General features: G+C 37.6%; 1 long non-coding RNA gene and 1 pseudogene across 7 annotated transcripts in view; both read right to left on the bottom strand.

Annotated features, from left to right (window-relative positions):
- Positions 1 to 17,157, bottom strand: part of LOC140639739 (uncharacterized) — a 218,997-nt gene that overhangs the window by 199,309 nt on the left and 2,531 nt on the right. The gene's annotated exons all lie outside the window — the stretch shown is intronic.
- On the bottom strand, positions 14,636 to 16,655 carry LOC140640600 (histone deacetylase 8 pseudogene; annotated as a pseudogene).

The raw sequence follows: 17,157 nt of genomic DNA, 5'->3' as shown, positions 1-17,157 counted from the left end.
GATTGTGTGAAAATGGTATGTCATCCATTAACATTTTTGTTTCTTCATACAAAAAACCTTGGAAACAGAATTTTCTAACCCCTTTTTAAAAATCTGGAGTTGCACTGGAGTTTGGAATTATTTGATAAATTATAAATGCAACAAACATCTCATTTGTACTTTGTTTTTATTTATTTTTAAGTTGTGCTTACTTCATCTTTGTCACATTCTTTTCAAATTTTGCTTTTAATTTTATGCTGTTATATTAGTTAGAAAGAACATGTATATAATTTATAAATAAAGGTTATGTGATGAAAATATTTCTACTGATATGAGTGTATGATAAAGAAAAAAGGCTACTATTTCATTCTCTAGGAATGATTATTGTGACAGAAACTTATATATGATCGATCTTAATCCTCACAATAACTCTAAGAGATAGGTACTTACATTATTCCTATTCTACAGTATAGCAACCTAAAATTAAACATTAAACAATTTCCTCAGAGCCTTAGAGCATGCAAGTGCTTGAATCAGGATGGGAACGCAGTTTGATCTGGCTCCAAGGGCATAATCATGACCATGCTGCATTGCCACTTTCCTAAATACAGAGCAGAGGGATTATGTTGATATTTTGCACAGCAAAGTAACTCGAAAAGAATAATAGCAGAAAATTCAGTTTGGTGAATTCAAAGAAAAGATATTTAACCATACTTTGATTACATATGTACAAGCAATCTTCAAATTTCAAATGGTTTTTGCCCTCAAGTTGGAAATACAGACTTGCTAGAAATGTAGATTGCATTTTCTTCTAGAAACAGGATTAAAGACAGTGGCCAAATTTCTGGACTATACGGATTCCTATTTTCTCATAACATATCTGAATTATTAGACACTAGCAATGAAAAATAACAGAAAACCAAACTTCTGCAATGTCAGCAATTAGACACACACACACACACACACACACACACACACATAGAATCAGAATATTGCTGCCTAAGAAAAAGTGTTCTAAACGTCTGTGATAATGCATGGGGAAATTTTGTGCATGTTTTCAAAAGAACAGTTCCTCTTTTTCATAGACTTCAGAAATTAATGTCAATTCTTCACAACACTTAACTTCAAAGTATATAATTTTAATGTTCTTGACAGAGGTGTATAATTAGTGTTCTTTTTTCTAACTTTTAAAATATTTATCTGAGAGAGCGTATGATAGAGTACAAGCGAGGGGAGGGCCTGTGGAGAGGCCTAGAGGGAGAGAGAAGTGGACTGCCTTCTGATCAGGAAGCCAGAGCCCCAAGGGCTCTGAGCTCAATCCCAGGACCCTGGGATCATGACCTGAGCCAGAGGCAGACGCTTAACTTGACTGAGCCATACAAAAGCCCCAATGTGTTCTCTAATTTTTATCAGAATTGATTAAAGTTCATTTTTGAGAAAATAGAAAAATAGGGAAGTGGACAGAGAGAAAGAAGAACTGAGAATTTGATTTTCCTGAGGTAATTAGGAAAAGTTAGAAGACAAAGGAGGACAAGGAGCTTAGCAATGACATCTGTATACCCCTGAAAAAACATCGTCTTCAGTAAAATTGGCTGAGACACAGGATGGAGAAAAGACAGGAGAATGGCAAGTGCTTGTTCAAACCTAGTCCTTGTAGTTCTGCTAGGTGCCCATTGTGTCTCTATGTTATAACATTGTTTAATGGTTTTGGATGACATAGGCTCTCCTTCCCCCAAATTGCCAGAAGCTCAGTATGGCCCAAGGCAGTCTGGTTAATGGGTGGTAGTGAGTGATGGATGGATGTCAGGTGTCATGATGGATGGATGTCAGGTATCTCTGCTGCCAAGAACAGCCTCAAGGTGGCTTTGAGAGCAGTGAATGACCAACGCCCAAATTATGAGTACAGGGTTTTTAATTCAGGAAGCACTTCAGATGCAGCATTGTTCTTTTTGGCAATGAGTTAAATGAGTAACCTCCACTGAGAGAAATATTTAACTAATCATTCCTTTAAATTCCCAGGATGCTCTATCTCCAAGAGGAAGAACATTAGAATTGGGATAGTTTTTCGGAGACCAGATCACTCTCCTCATTCTTAAGAGAAACATACTTATTTTCTGTCAGCTTCCCTAGATTGCTGCACTTGGAAAGGCACTGGCTGAGTCCTCTTTCTTCTTACAATACATTTGCAAATTCATTGTCATTGAATTGCTTGGTCTTCATCTTCTCTAACCTTAAGAAAGGGCATTCATTGATATTACTTACCTCCTTCCTTCTTGAAATTCTCATCTCCCACTTAATGCTTCTCACTCTCCTCCTACCTTTTAAAATCCTCCATTTCTGTCCTTCTCTCTCTGACTTTCTACTTGCCACACTTCTAAATTTAAGTATCCCCTAACATTCTTCTTTCAGCTCTATTTTTTTACACCCTCCCCACAGCATGTCACCCACACACAACTTGAACAATTACCACCATTGAATAACTCCCAGTGTATATTCCTTCATTCCCACATTTGTATGTCTTGACCACTGAAGTCCCAGGACTCCATCAATGCTTGATAGTAATTCAACTTGCTATATCCAGTAGGTTCTAGTTCTTCAGTGATTTTTCCTTTCCAATATCTCTGTCCAGTTCCACTGTCACCTCAGGATTTGGGAGCAAACATTATTTTTATCCCAAGCTGTTGGATAGTAACCCAAATACTCTACCTACTTCCAGTTCTCCTCTATGGATGCCTTCTGCCCAAGTTGCCTTCTGCAAGCTATTCTGGCATATAATGCCCTTGTTCAAATACACTTCAGACACCTGAGAAGGACCTAGGCATGCTGTGTTGAAAACCTGAGCTAATAAATGGGTGCTGTTTTAAGTTGCTAAATTTGAGGTGGCTTGTTACACAGAAGCAAAAAACTGACATGGCAGCTTATAGCTCCCAGAGTGAGCAAACCAAGAAACAACAAGGAGGTAGCCGTGATACTTTTTTTGTTGAAAAACTATGTAGTCTATTTGTGAGAAGTCGCTAAATCCGACCCATACTCAAGAAAAAAGAAATTAGGCTCCATCTCTTAAAGGGGGGAATATAAAATAATTTGTGGTATATTTAAAAATACTATAATAATGGTAATAATATTTTCTTATTTTTACTACTGCTAGATAAAAACTTATTTAAGAAAAAAAGTAGGTAGTATTTTTATACACATTTTATAGAGGAAGAAACTGAAGCACAGAGAAACTAAGAAATTTGCCCAAGGTCATGGCTAATAGCTGGTTGTGCCAGACACCAGTCACCAAATCTTAACTCCAGGGCCTGAGCTCCTAGTCACTATGTTAATTTTAGCAATATAGTTAAAATATGCCTCATAATAAAATAATAATAAAATGTATTTAAACATAATAAAATATTGGTCAATGAAAATTAAAATAAAATTGGCTGAATTCATAATTAGTTCAATGACCATTTTTAGAGATGACCAATTAATGACTAATTCAAAGTCTACCTGAAAGGGAAATTCTAGTGGCTTGTTTAAAATATCATCTACAATTTCCTCTAAATTATTTTATTTAGCCTTGAATCTCAACATCAAAGGCATGCTTACCAAATTAATGAATGGCAAGAAGAATTGCAAGAGTCTTAAAAAGTATGTCATAAGAGAAACAATTGACAATCAAACAGTCCAGGAATATCTAATTTAAAAAGAAAACATATTTCCTGACCTGAATATCGAAGAACTGATATATTTATTTGGTTTCAAAGGCAGAACTAAAATAAATGGATAGAAATTGTAGGCAGGGGCACCTGGGTAGCACAGCTGGTTAAGCATCCAACTCTTGATCTCAGCTCAGGTCTTGCTCTCATGGTCCTGAGTTCAAGCCTCCATGCTGGGCATAGAGCCAACTTAAAAGAATAAAAAAATTGTCAACACACTTACAATCAATACAAGAACCCTGACCATTTTAGTTACCTCACAGCAGTCCAGAGCTGTTGTAGGAGGTGGTAACTTCTGAGTCACCAGAGGAATTCCAAAAGCAGCTGAATGGCCACTCACCAGATGCTATAAAGATCCATTTAGCAGGTGAAAAGTTGGGGAAAAAAATGACTTCTAAATCATCTTCCAAGTGTCTTCAGTCCTTTTCTATGTGTCCTTGACCCCTCCCCAAACTTCACTACCATTGTTTGGGCTATTAAACTATGTCCTCCAGCCAAGATGGCTACTGGCATTCCCCATAACTACATTGCACTTCCTGGCTCTGTACTTCTCTCCATCTTCTTCCCTTCACCTAGGCTGACTGCTAACATCTTCTGTGTTTGGCAAAATCAGACCCATCCTTGAAGCCCAAGTAAGAAGCTATCACATCCCTGATGCTTTCTCCAATAATTAATCTAATTATCCTCATCACTTCCTTAGCACTATGTTCACCTCTCTTGTATGGCTTGACATTCTGTCTTGCATGAGACATTTTTTATAGCTATCTTAATTCCCTATAAAATTGAAAGCTACTTGAAGGCAAGGACCGTCTACTATTCATTTCCCTACCCCTGTTGAGTTTTAAGTATGACTGCCTATCACTGTCCTAATAACACATGCTTGTTAAGTCAGATTTGATGCAGTTACTGCATGAAATCAATAGTGATATTGGGAGGATAATTTAAATATATTTTCTGATTAAATGTGCTTCTGTAGTGGAACACTTGTGCCTCTCTTTCATTAACCCCACGAGTTCTTTTCCTTCCTGCCTGATTTTTTAAATTGTGGTAAAATACATGGCATTTACCACTGTAACAATTTTAAAGTGTACAGTAGCAGTTAGTACATTCACAGTATTATACAACTATCACTGCTAGGTAGTTCCAGAACTTTTTCATCATCCAAAAAGGAAACCCCATACTCATTAGACAGTCACCTCTCTCTGTCCACTCCCCCCAGCCCCTGGAACCTACTAATCTGCTGTCTTCATCCTTAGTTCTCCAAAGCTATGACACCATGACTTGTATTAAGTGGTTATTCAGTAAATATCTATTGAACTTTATTTGAATAAAAAGGCATGCCCAGAAAATATATATGCTACAAGAGAAACAAGCAGCAGGAGAGATCTATTTTTAAATGTATAAATTATTTTGAGAGGATACTGTCTCTGAATATAACATTCCATAGGATAATGTTAATTTAATGATTTTGTCAAACAAGCACTTTGAAATATAATCTTCTATGTTAATGCTAAAAAACAAAACAAAACAAAAACAACTAATATGCTAGAAAAACATATCAGAAATTAATCGTATGAAAGTTGGAAGAAACTCTTTTAAAGTCTGATTTTGCGATGAGAACTTCCTAATTCCCTCCAAAACACATAAGAATGATTAAGGTGACAAAAAGACATCCTAGGAGTTGGTCTTTAAGAGATTTTAGGTTTTCCATATATTCGTCACTACAACAGTTTATTTTGTAATATTCAAAATATTATCATTTCTTATTTTGCCTTCTTAAAATCATTTTTAAAGGATTTCTTTATGATGTGTTTGTGTGATTTCTGGGAGTTGGAGGATGCACGGAGGAGGTCCCATACCAGTTGTCACTTCTAAGCAACAACTCAACTGAAAATTCTGGCTTTAGTTCATAATCTCATCTATCAGTGGTAACAAAAGACTGAATATGGCCCATGAAAATGGTCCTTTATCTTAATTTTTCTCTTCTTCGATGGTAACATGCTTACCTTTATTTTTTTATGATATTTTTGTACTCCTGCTGCTGGAGAATCCACAGCTCTATGTCTTAGTTTCTTCACCTAATAAATTAGTCACGTAGATCTTCTAACTTCTGAGAGGAACTGTGCGGTTTTTTTGTTCAGTGCTGAGAGCTCACTGACTAAGGAGGGCTTTCCACAGTATAATAACATGCAAATGACAATTTAAGTTAATTAAATTCAGTGACATTAAATTCACCATAAAACTCCCAATGTGTACAAAATGACTCATTTCCAACAAGCCCTATTTAATATCATGAAACTGTAAGGGTTATGATTTAGTTTGCTATTATTCCAAAGAGTCTTGAGGCCATAATTAAGAGTAATTTTTTTTTTCTGTAAAAGAAGACTACTTTGCTTGCTGTCATGATTATTTTTACTTAAGTATTCAGGACATTTCTCAAGTCATGTTTTATTTCTTTATATGTCACCGGGGAAAAAAATGGAAAGAGGGAATTTCTCAAATTACCCGAAGTGGAAACACAGTCAATAGTAGGTACATAAAAGAAAACAGATGAGGGAGAAACATCCTTCCAAAAGCAACACTGAGTGTTGATTGGAAGATACAGCAAAAGTCCTCTAGCTAGAGGGAATGTAAAGGGGTAACAACTTTCTGGGACTAATCTTGACAAGGGTCTTAAGCATGTACATTTCCTTTGCATTAGCAATAACCCTTCTAGGAACTAATCCTAGGGAAATACTTTGAAAAGTGCGAAAAATGTATGAGCAAGAATGTTTAGCCAAGTGTTATTTATAATGGATATTTTAAAAGAAAATTAACCTGCCAACAACCTAAACATCCAAAGAAGGAGACTAGTTGACAAATTATAGAGCATGTATTTTATTAAATACCAGACAGTCATTACAAATGATTATGTAGCTCTATATTATCTTCATGAAGAGAAGTTACAACATAATAGCAGTAAAAGCTGTTTACAGAACAGTATGCACAGTATGAATCCATTGTAATTAAATCTATATAAAAATACACACAGGCACACATAGAAAAGAAGTTTTGTAAAAATAAACAATATAATTTTAACAAAGGTTATCTCTAGGTGGTGCATTTATGTGGGAAGTTTTTTTCCTGTTTGGTTATATACACTTTTGAATTTTTCTACAATGATCATGGATGCCTTACATAATTTGAGTGCAGGAAATTTAAGCAATTTTTCTGATTCTAATGTGAATTACCTAAAACCTACTGCATTGTTCCTAAGTGACTATATAAACAAAAAATAATGAAGGTGGATAGGTGGATGGATGGATGGATGGATGGATGGAGAGTTGATCACAAATAATAGCATAATATGCTATAAAAGCATATTTGCTCTGCTGTTACTCACACAAAACCACCTTGTTTAAGAACGTTTGTACTGGAAAGTTCTCCTGCTGAAAATATTTGAAAATAAAATGGCTTTTTTTTTTTTTTTTTTTTTATAAAATGGCTTTTTAATTTTGAATGACTTTATTTTCAAATTCAATATATTTTTATATAAGTTCTATTTTATAAAGGTTTGTACAGTGAGCCCAATTCATTTCAAAGCAAATGACATGACTAAATGATTTTGATGCTGTCCTTTTCAAGGCTTAGACTAGAAGATGATTGAGCTAGATAAGTAGCTTTTCTGTGCTTATGTTTATTTTTTTTTAAGGTTTTTTATTTATTTATTCATGATAGTCACAGAGAGAGAGAGAGGCAGAGACACAGGCAGAGGAAGAAGCAGGCTCCACGCAGGGAGCCCGACGCGGGACTCGATCCAGGGTCTCCAGGATCGCGCCCTGGGCCAAAGGCAGGCGCCAAACCGCTGCGCCACCCAGGGATCCCTGTGCTTATGTTTATGCCATAATTCTTCTAAGTGTATGTATTAGTCAGCTATTGCTACAATACTGCTGCATAACAAACTACCCTAAAACTTGATTGCTATAAGAACATACATTAAATGCTCATTGATTTGTAAGTGAACGTGGCTCAGCTGACTGAAGATGATTTGGCTGGGAGGTTATGCCTCAGATAGCAGGATGGCTGGACTTGGCTCTAGGCTTTGGACTGGGTTAAGATCTAGTCTATTAGTGCTTGTTTGGGGGTTTGGGATAAAGTAGCAGCAGCTACCTGGGGCATACTCTCCTCATGGCAGATCACTGGACCATGAAAGTCAAGCAAAATTAAAATATAGGATGAAAACTATCTGTTCACTTAATTGGACAACTTCACAGCAAGTCTATCTCCAAGAACAACCAAAATCAGTTGAAATATTCTCCAAAAACAGAAGCTCGTTTACAATAAAAGAGAAGCAAGTCATAGAAAGGTGTCCTTTCCCTCTTTGATTCGGGAGGCTTCCTCTAATAGATGAAGAGGCAGGGCAGCCCCGGTGGCGCAGCGGCTTAGCGCCCCCTGCAGCCCAGGGCATGATCCTGGAGACCCTGGATCGAGTCCCACATCAGGCTCTCTGCATGAAGCCTGCTTCTCCCTCTGCCTGTGTCTCTGCCTCTCTCTTTCTCTCACTCTCTCTCTCTCTCTCTCTGTCATGAATAAATAAATAAAATCTTAAAAAAAAGATGAAGGGGGAAATGCAAGTTACACATGCTGAATTTAAGTCTCTTTAGACAAAAATTAAGAGTCAAGAATATCTCTAGAAAAACGCAATCATCCTTCCCTAAGATCTCTTAACTCGAGCACCGTGGTACCTGCCAATATAATACCCTTAAACACACACCCTCACTTGCTCTCTGCCATCCAGCCACCAGAGTTCTCCAATATTCCCATGTAACCCTTTAATTCCCAGTGCTGCGTAGGTTATGTGTGTCATCCATAACACAAATAGAAAGAATGACATATTTTCTTGAGATCTATCTGAATATGCTTGATAATACAGATAAGAGGAGGTAGAAAAGTCAAAACACAAGTGAGTGACATTGAGACCTGTCTTGTCTCATGAGACATGCATGCAGCATGGAAATGACTTTGGACTAGTTCTGGTAAGCATAACAGAGTTGTAGAGGTTTATAGAAGACAATCTATGAATTTGAATTCTTGCCAAGAAAAATTTGTGCTTGAGGTGAGACTACTATCTAACAGTATAATTAAAGCCTCTAGGTGGAAAGTTGGGGAAAGTGAATGGAGTCCTGCCAATTTTGCTGAGACCGGTCCTTTTGGAGGCTTCTTCCTCTTTTTGTTTTCCTAGGCATGAGCTCCAGAGTGAGGACACTCTGAGTCATTGTGAAGAAAATGAATAGTCCAGGTATTTAAGTGGAGGGTGAGGGTTTGTCCCCATCCTACCCCTCTAGACCCCAAATAGGAAAGATATCAGTTCCTGTGCAAACCATCTCACTTCCTTTCTTTAGTTCTTGAATACAGAATGTTAAAAAAAAAAAAAAAGCACAAAATGGATCTTTTTTTTTTTTTAAGATTTTATTTATTTATGAGAGACATGCATACAGAGGCAGAAACAACAGGCAAAGGGAGAAGCAGGCTCCCCAAAGGGAGCCCGATGCAAGACTCAATCCCACAGTCCCAGGATTACAACCTGAGCCACAGGCAAACACTCAAACACTGAGGCACCCAGGTGCCCCCAAAATGGACTATCTTGTTCAGATACTTTCTGTCATCTTTGCCTTGCTGCATATCTGCCAAATTAGGACCAGAACTTAGCTGAGTAAGGTAGTTTTGGAATTTTTCCTTTTATTTGTTAGGAAAGGGATACTGTGGGCAAAATTCTACAAATAAACTTGAAGAAATAGATAATTTGTTATAGACCATGCAAAAACTCATATGAAGCAAATCATACATTCCATGTGGTATGTATATGGCAGGGACTTTGCATTTAGCAGCTGTGCTGTTAGTGGGAAGGGCTAGCCAGATTTTAAAACTTTTAAAGGAAAAAATAAATAAATAAATAAATAAATAAATAAATAAATAAATAAATAAATAGCAATAAAACTTTTGAAGAGTTAATCCTAGGCTGGAGATAAGAGAATTATCTGTTTAATATTAAAGACGACAATAAATAGATACAAGAAAAAAATGAATAATGATGAAATGAATACATCATGGGTGCTATCTTGCTGAAATTAAGTAAAAAAAATGATTGGATGTTAACGAGGTTTTCATTATTAAATAAAGCTTAAATATGATAAAGAGTGACATACTTCTAAAACCACTACCTGAATAAGACAATATTTCTTATCCATAGGAGCACACCATCTTGCCTGACCTCTCAGCAGTACTCAGCGCAGCTGATCAGATCTTCCTTCTTAAAATACTATTTTCTCTGATCCAGAATTATCCAACAAATCTCTAGCCTGGAAGCCACCTGTGATAGCTCTTCCCCCTCAACAAGATCTCTTAATGCTATAGTTTCTTGGGAGAAAATGGGCTTTTTTTCCTCTCGACATTCTATGTTCCTTCTATACAATAGCATCAAATACCATCTGAATGCCAATGGCTCCCAAACACCTAATTTCTAATCAGATCTATTTTCTGATCTATTTTTCTTGTACAATATCTATTTGACTATTCCACTTGGTTATCTGACAAGTCCAAAATGGATTTTTTTGGTTTTCATTCTTAAATTTCCAACTATCTGAAATATGTGAGTGACATCACCATTCACCCAGAAGTTGAAGGAAGCAAATGTGGACTGTAATTAATGTTTCCATCCCTACTTCCAATGAATTAGTAAACTTCATTTTTCCCACTTCCAGAATGTAGTTTAATCTGTCCCCTTTTCCTCTTCTTCCCAGTTTTAAATCTTATCTATATCACTTTCATCTCTCTCACCCAGAGTGCTACAATAACCTCCAAAATGCTTTCCTTTTTTCTACTTTTGATTTATTGCCACCCATTCCCACATAGTGCAAAATGGTCTTAAAATATAAACAGGTCCACCACTCCTCCACTTGAGAAACTGCAATGGGATTAAGAAGATGAATCCTGAAGTCATTGCATGAACCTGTTCCTCAGGGTAGACCATTCTCCTCTCACAAATTATACTCCCATCACTTCTCCCATTTCAGTAATGGCATCAAACTCTTTCCCACTTCTGGGTTTCTGGTCCTCTGTTCCTGGGGATTCCACCTAGGGCCTTCTCCCCCAGTCTTCTCTTATTAACTCTGGTTCTTCCTTTACTTCCCCAGAGTTCCTTGAGGAATATCCTCTTCCCCAAACCAGCTTAGGTTCCCCTATTAAACACTAACCTCTTCATGGCATGAGTCACAGTTCATAACTATGTATCAGCCCGTCTCATATCTTTTTCCTGCATCAGACTGTGAGGTCACTATGTCAGGAATCATATTTGTCATTTTCACTGCTGCATCTCCAGTATCTAGTACAGTGCCTGGGCTTATGATTAGTTTCAATAAAACTTATACAATATCATGTATTAAATTTTTAAAAAATTAAGCAGGCGGAATTCCTAAACAGTCTCCAGTTAGTTATCCTGCATATTGTTTATAAAAGGTACACATTATTTCACCCAATAAATATGACTAAATTATTGTTAAATCTGATCAAATTAATGCGATTAAGTAAATATGACTGATTTTACTATTAAATTGTGACCAACTTATTATTAAATATGACCATATTAATAAATATGACCAAATTATTTCCTGGGAAGTGTTACCCATTTTTGTTATTACCGTTAATGCTGTAGTGATAGAGCTGCTTACTTAAAAGAAATTCACAGAGGTGGAAGTCACATATGGTTTCTGATATTCTTCCTGACAGGATCATCAATTTTTCTTGGAAAACTTTATAAGACATGACAGTACCCCCAAAATGACTGATCTTGAATAATGTAGTCATACTTTTTAATGTTTATCAAAGAAAACGTGCCTACTCTATGTGAGCTCCAGTCCTACAACAAAGTCTCCTCATGTGGGTCATATACCCATTTTATGAGTTACAACAGTATTGACATTAGTAAGTCTAATTTCTTGTAAGTCCTAGGAACATTTCCCATTATATTTTACGTGATAAAATTGTAATGACACCAGGATGTCTCTCAGGAAGATATATTTATTCTGAATATGACATCATAAATCTCATCTGGAGTCAAAGTTTTTAATTGACTCAGCCATCAATTAAGAGTAATAAAATGGCTTGTTCTTTTAACTTGCAACTTGCAGCCAGAAACTCATTGGCTTTATTCAAGGATGAATTATGAAAAGTTGAATTAGAAACACTAAATATTTTTCAGTAAGATTTCTTTCTAAAGAAAAAAAGAATCTGAAAAAATATTTTCAAAAATACTGTTCTTCTTTTTTTTTTTTTTTTTTTTTTTTTTTTTTTAATTTTTATTTATTTATGACAGTCACACACACAGAGAGAGAGAGAGGCAGAGACACAGGCAGAGGGAGAAGCAGGCTCCATGCACCGGGAGCCCGACGTGGGATTCGATCCCGGGTCTCCAGGATCGCGCCCTGGGCCAAAGGCAGGCGCCAAACCGCTGCGCCACCCAGGGATCCCCCAAAAATACTGTTCTTCTTTGGGGAAAAAATGAATATATTAACTATCAAATAGGAAGAGACATAGGACAAAAAGTGGGCAAGGAGGTAGTCCGTTCAAAGACCACAGCATACTTAAAGCCAGGGATCAAGGCTGTAGCAAACAGAATTATGATTTTATTCTGGAAAGATATCTGCTTTGGGCCAGTTCTAAATGATGAGTGCTGTGATGGGGTGGGTTTGAATCTGATCTGGTCCAGTTAGCTTCCAGAAAACTGGGACATTTCCGTGTCTGGTGTATTGGGGCTCTTTAAAGATGAACCTAACATGGTTCCTGGTTTCCTGTTCCAAACAGGCTCAAGTCCACCATTGGGGCTTGTTTTTCAGAGACAATTACTTCATGAATGTAGCTGGTTCTTTCTTCATTTTCTTCCATTCTTTCAATAAATATATAGGCTTTCCCCTCCAGGGCCCAACATGCTAGACATTCTAGAAGATAGAAAATTCAGACAAGTTTCAAGCCTTGAACAGGATGGATTAGACATGTGCAAACATACTTATACAGTGTAAACAGACTGCTGTGAGATACAGGTGACCGAGCGAAAGACATCTCTGGCTGGCAGTCAGTGAAGATTTCCAGAGGAGGCATTGCAAACAGCTCAACAAAGAAAAACAAGGTAGGATTTAGGTATACAGAGATGAGGCCTGGGGATTGGAGTGAGAAAGGACATCCAGGTCAAAGGAAACGCATTTCACCTTTATTTAAAGTGCTTTTTATTTTCTCCCTGTCTTTCTTGGCTGAGTGGCCTAGGACAGTACAACTGAATTACCTGGCCGTCTTGTTAAAAGGCAGATTCTGATTCGCTGAGTCTGGAGTGAACAGGAATCTGCATTTCTAGTAAATTCCCAAGTAAGCTGAAGCTGCTGATCTGAGAAAGGTAGTTGTTGGTTTTGTTTTGTTTTGTTTTTTAAAGATTTATTTATTTATTTGAGAGAGAGAGAGAGAGAGAGAACGAGCAGGAGGGGCAGGGGGAGAGGGAAAGAGGATCTCAAGCGGACTCCAAGCTGAGCATGGAATCCCACGTGTGACCCAATCTCATGACCCTGGGATCAGGGCTTGCACAGAAACCAAGCGTCGGATGCTTAATCTGCTGTGCCACCCAGGCTCCCTAAGAAGTGCAGTTTAAGTAGTAGAGTCCTGGGCCATGTATTTATACAATGAGACCGCAGCAGCAGAAATCATAGGGCCACCAGGGGTTGGCAGGTCCTTTGGGCCCTAAGAGTGTCTGGGGATAGAGCAGCAGGAGCATCTTTCACTGTGACTGTCTTGGAGGGCTAGGGGATCAGAATATATAGAAGAGAAGGAGCTGTGTGTGTCCCAGAGGAGCTCCCTCCATCTCAGATACAAATGGATTGCATCATTCTCTCCTCTAAACTAGCAGCACAGAAGCTTGGGGAGAAATAGCAGCTCTGTGTGGTTACTGACTTGCTTGTGTCCTGGCAGAATAAAGGACTCTCTGTTAGCACAAAGCCTAGTAGCTTTTCTGGATCTTGGTAGAGACAGTCACTTTAACCCAAAAAGAGTTCGTTCAAAAACATTGCTGAAGTAAAGGAGGGAGTCATTAGGGTGGTTCAGTCTAACAAACCCCAAACTTAATACAACCAAGTTTGAGTTAAGGTGGAGGCCTGCTATAGCAGAGTGTAATCAAAACAATCTTTATATCTTTATATATATATATATATTTATATATAATTACATATATATGTAATTTTTTCTGAAGACTACTCTTCAAGACTTTTAATTCATGCAATCAAGAGAAAAGGTAAAGAGTCATACTTGGCTATTTGTGATAGAAATTCAGAACTAGTCACTGTTTAAATTTATCTGTGTGATGTCTTAGTAAATCTTCAGTCCTAACTTCATCAATACAAATGCTGAAATCTTTAAACTATAATCTATCCTTCCATCTACTGTGTTTTCTTTGGAAATATGGTAACACAAGGAATGTGGAAACACTAGGCTATCTGGACGGGAGAAGGTAAAACAATTTTAAAGCATTTTCTATGTATGTTAAATCATTTTTGTGAAAACAGGAATGCTATATTGCATCTGGGAGATAAAATATGATTGCTTGTAGCAGAGGCAGTGCTTCTAAGAAAGAACTCAGACTGGAAATTCAAAGCATATTGTGGGTTCCCCCTTCCATTTGCCTTGCAATTAGCAAGATGGGTGGTCATGAGATGAAAGTAGTATTTATTCAACACTTAATGTGGGTCAGGTACTATGTTATGTACATTACATATGTGTGCCCTTTTAATCTTCCAATTAATACCATACATGGGTGATAATATGGGACAAGAAATCTGGTATTTAGAAGTTGTGGACTTTGCCGAGGTTACATAGCAAGAAGGAGATAAAACAGAGGTTCAAACCCAAATCTGTCTAAAATCAAACCTTTGCCCTTTCTGAACACCAGATTGTTTTATGTGCTCACTGAGGACAGTTTGCTTCCTTATGGCAGTTGTTCTTATTAGATGTTGAGTTACGTCAAAAGTCCATGGGGTTAGTGACTGGTTAAACTTAAAGACTTCTAAAAAAAAAAAAAAAAAAAAAAAAAAAAGACTTCTAAGATCCCTCCCAAAGATTTGCATTCTCTCCAACTGCAGTGCCTTTAAATGTGCTGGTTTTCTGGGTTTTTAAAGATTTTATTTATTGAGAGAGACACACACACACAGATAGCGAGAGACAGTATGAATGAGGAGGAGAGGGAAAAGCAGCCCCCCGCGGAGCAGGGAACCCACCATAGGGCTCCATCTGAGGACCCTGGGATCATGACCTGAGCCAATGGCAGACGCTTAACTGACTGAGCCACCCAGATACCCTAAACATGCTATTTTTAAATTCTGCTAGAAATTTTCTTTATTTTTTTTTTCCTACTAATTACTTTAGATTTCTCCTGCTGATCTCATTTTGGGCATTATATCTTCAAGAAAGTCTTCCTTTCCCTTGTCCACTGTTTTGCTCTTTTCTTATTGTGCTTTATTTTATTGTGCTCCACAGATACTGCATTTTTTTTTTTACAAATTGAAAGTTTGTGGAAATAGCAAGAGAATTAGAATGAAAAGCAGAACCTGAAGATGTGACTGAATTGCTACAATCTCATGATAAAACTTTAATGGATGAGGAGTTGTTTCCTATGAATGAGCAAAGACAGTGGTTTCCTGAGCTGGAACCTACTCCTGGTGAAGATGTTCCATGCAATGACGCCACCCTCTGGATCAATTAATTGCTACTTTGCACATTTCATCAATCAGGCATTGGGCAGCCATCATTGTAATCCCTCCTACAGCTTCCGTGTAGTCAATTATCCCTTCTATGACTGCGCAGTCATAACCTAGCCCATATTCTATGGAGTCTGGATAATTGTCATCTCCTTCCTGGCTGACCTTCTGGAGATGGTACAGATAGGCATCAGTGTAGAAGGTGGTCATCTCCTCCATAGAGGAGTCTACATTAGACTTACCTATTTGCATTTGCTCGTGCAGCGTATATGCATCAATCAAAGAATGTACCAGACTGGCCTATCTGGGGACTTTGGCCAGGGAGTCGCTCATGCTGACATACTTGGGACTGTAGATGTAAACCGTAGGTAGCGACTGCCCACTGTCCACTGGTCCCTCCGTCTTCCAATTCCAGTTGTTCTAGAGCCACTGTCTGGATCCAGCTTTTTGGACTCAACTTGGGCTCTGGTTCCTGTTCCTTTCCCTACTATTTCTATTATATACTTTAAATATCCCATACCTTTAATTGTGAAAGTTATCACAGATGCAATTTTAAACTTATGCATGTGTTCAAAATAGCAGATTTCTCCTTTTTAGAGATCAACTATTTGTCTCCTGCCCCTGATGACCCGCCTGAATGGTGACAGCCGGTAATTGTCATTTATTGATGGGCTTCTGCTTCTGAGCTAGACACTGGATGAGGGAAATTGAAGATTTTTAAGACTTGTTCCCTGCACTCAAGGAACTAACAGTTTGATTGGAAACACATGGCTAATAAATATATATTAATTAGTAAATTAGGGACAGAATGTTGTACCATGGCAACTCAGTCAAAAAAGGTGGACATTCATAAACCAGCTAGAATCCTTAAAAGAGTAAAACCACATACCAATACTAATTGTGTACAAAACAGAATAGGGTCCCAAGCATAAGCATCAGAAGCCTATTTCAAATGCTGTGGGTCTTCCAGACCCCACCATATCACATTACTAGAAGTGATAGGTTTCACTCCCAGTTGATAGATACATGCAACAGCCACAGACTTATCCCTAGCCCAGGAGTGATTCTGTGATTGCCAGGGGAACCACTGGGAAAAGCAAAATGATATTACCAATATTCCAGGGATGATGGCCTAGAAAAATGTCAGTTTCATATGAATCAACCTAAAAGTTAAGTTGAGACTTCTTAAATTTCTTACCTGAAAGCACATCATCAGAACGAAGAATTTGAAAAGCTGTTAGCCACACTGTGTAGCAGGATTTTTAAAAAATACAGACTTTATTAGTCTTGAAGACATTGATCGATGATGCTAAACGTGATGCTGTTAAAAATAGTTTCAATGCACAATTTCCTAGATCAAGCTGTCTTTGTCCATATCAGTTCATTCCATTTGTTATTTAGAAAACCCTTCCTTCTACAGCCTCAGGCAACCTAGGGCATCTAAATCTGTGGGTATTTTAGGTTGAGGTTGACACTGGGCATTATGGGTTTCAGGAGAACTCTAGGTGAACTCAGTTTCTTTCTTGCACTACTTAATGCTCAGAGGAAGAGTCTTGCCATGTGATCTGGTGCCTTTACAACCGTGAATATACTTGTGCCACAAGAGAAAGCTGCTTTCACGTTTCTTTTTTCTATTCCAGAATATAATTATAATTTAAAAGTCTGCAATTTGGCATCTAGATGACCTCTAAGACATTCTTCAGTTTTCTGGT

This window comes from Canis lupus, chromosome 9 (assembly GCF_048164855.1).
Source record: "Canis lupus baileyi chromosome 9, mCanLup2.hap1, whole genome shotgun sequence".
Lineage (NCBI taxonomy): Eukaryota > Metazoa > Chordata > Mammalia > Carnivora > Canidae > Canis > Canis lupus.
This window is presented reverse-complemented; position numbering and strand designations above follow the sequence as displayed.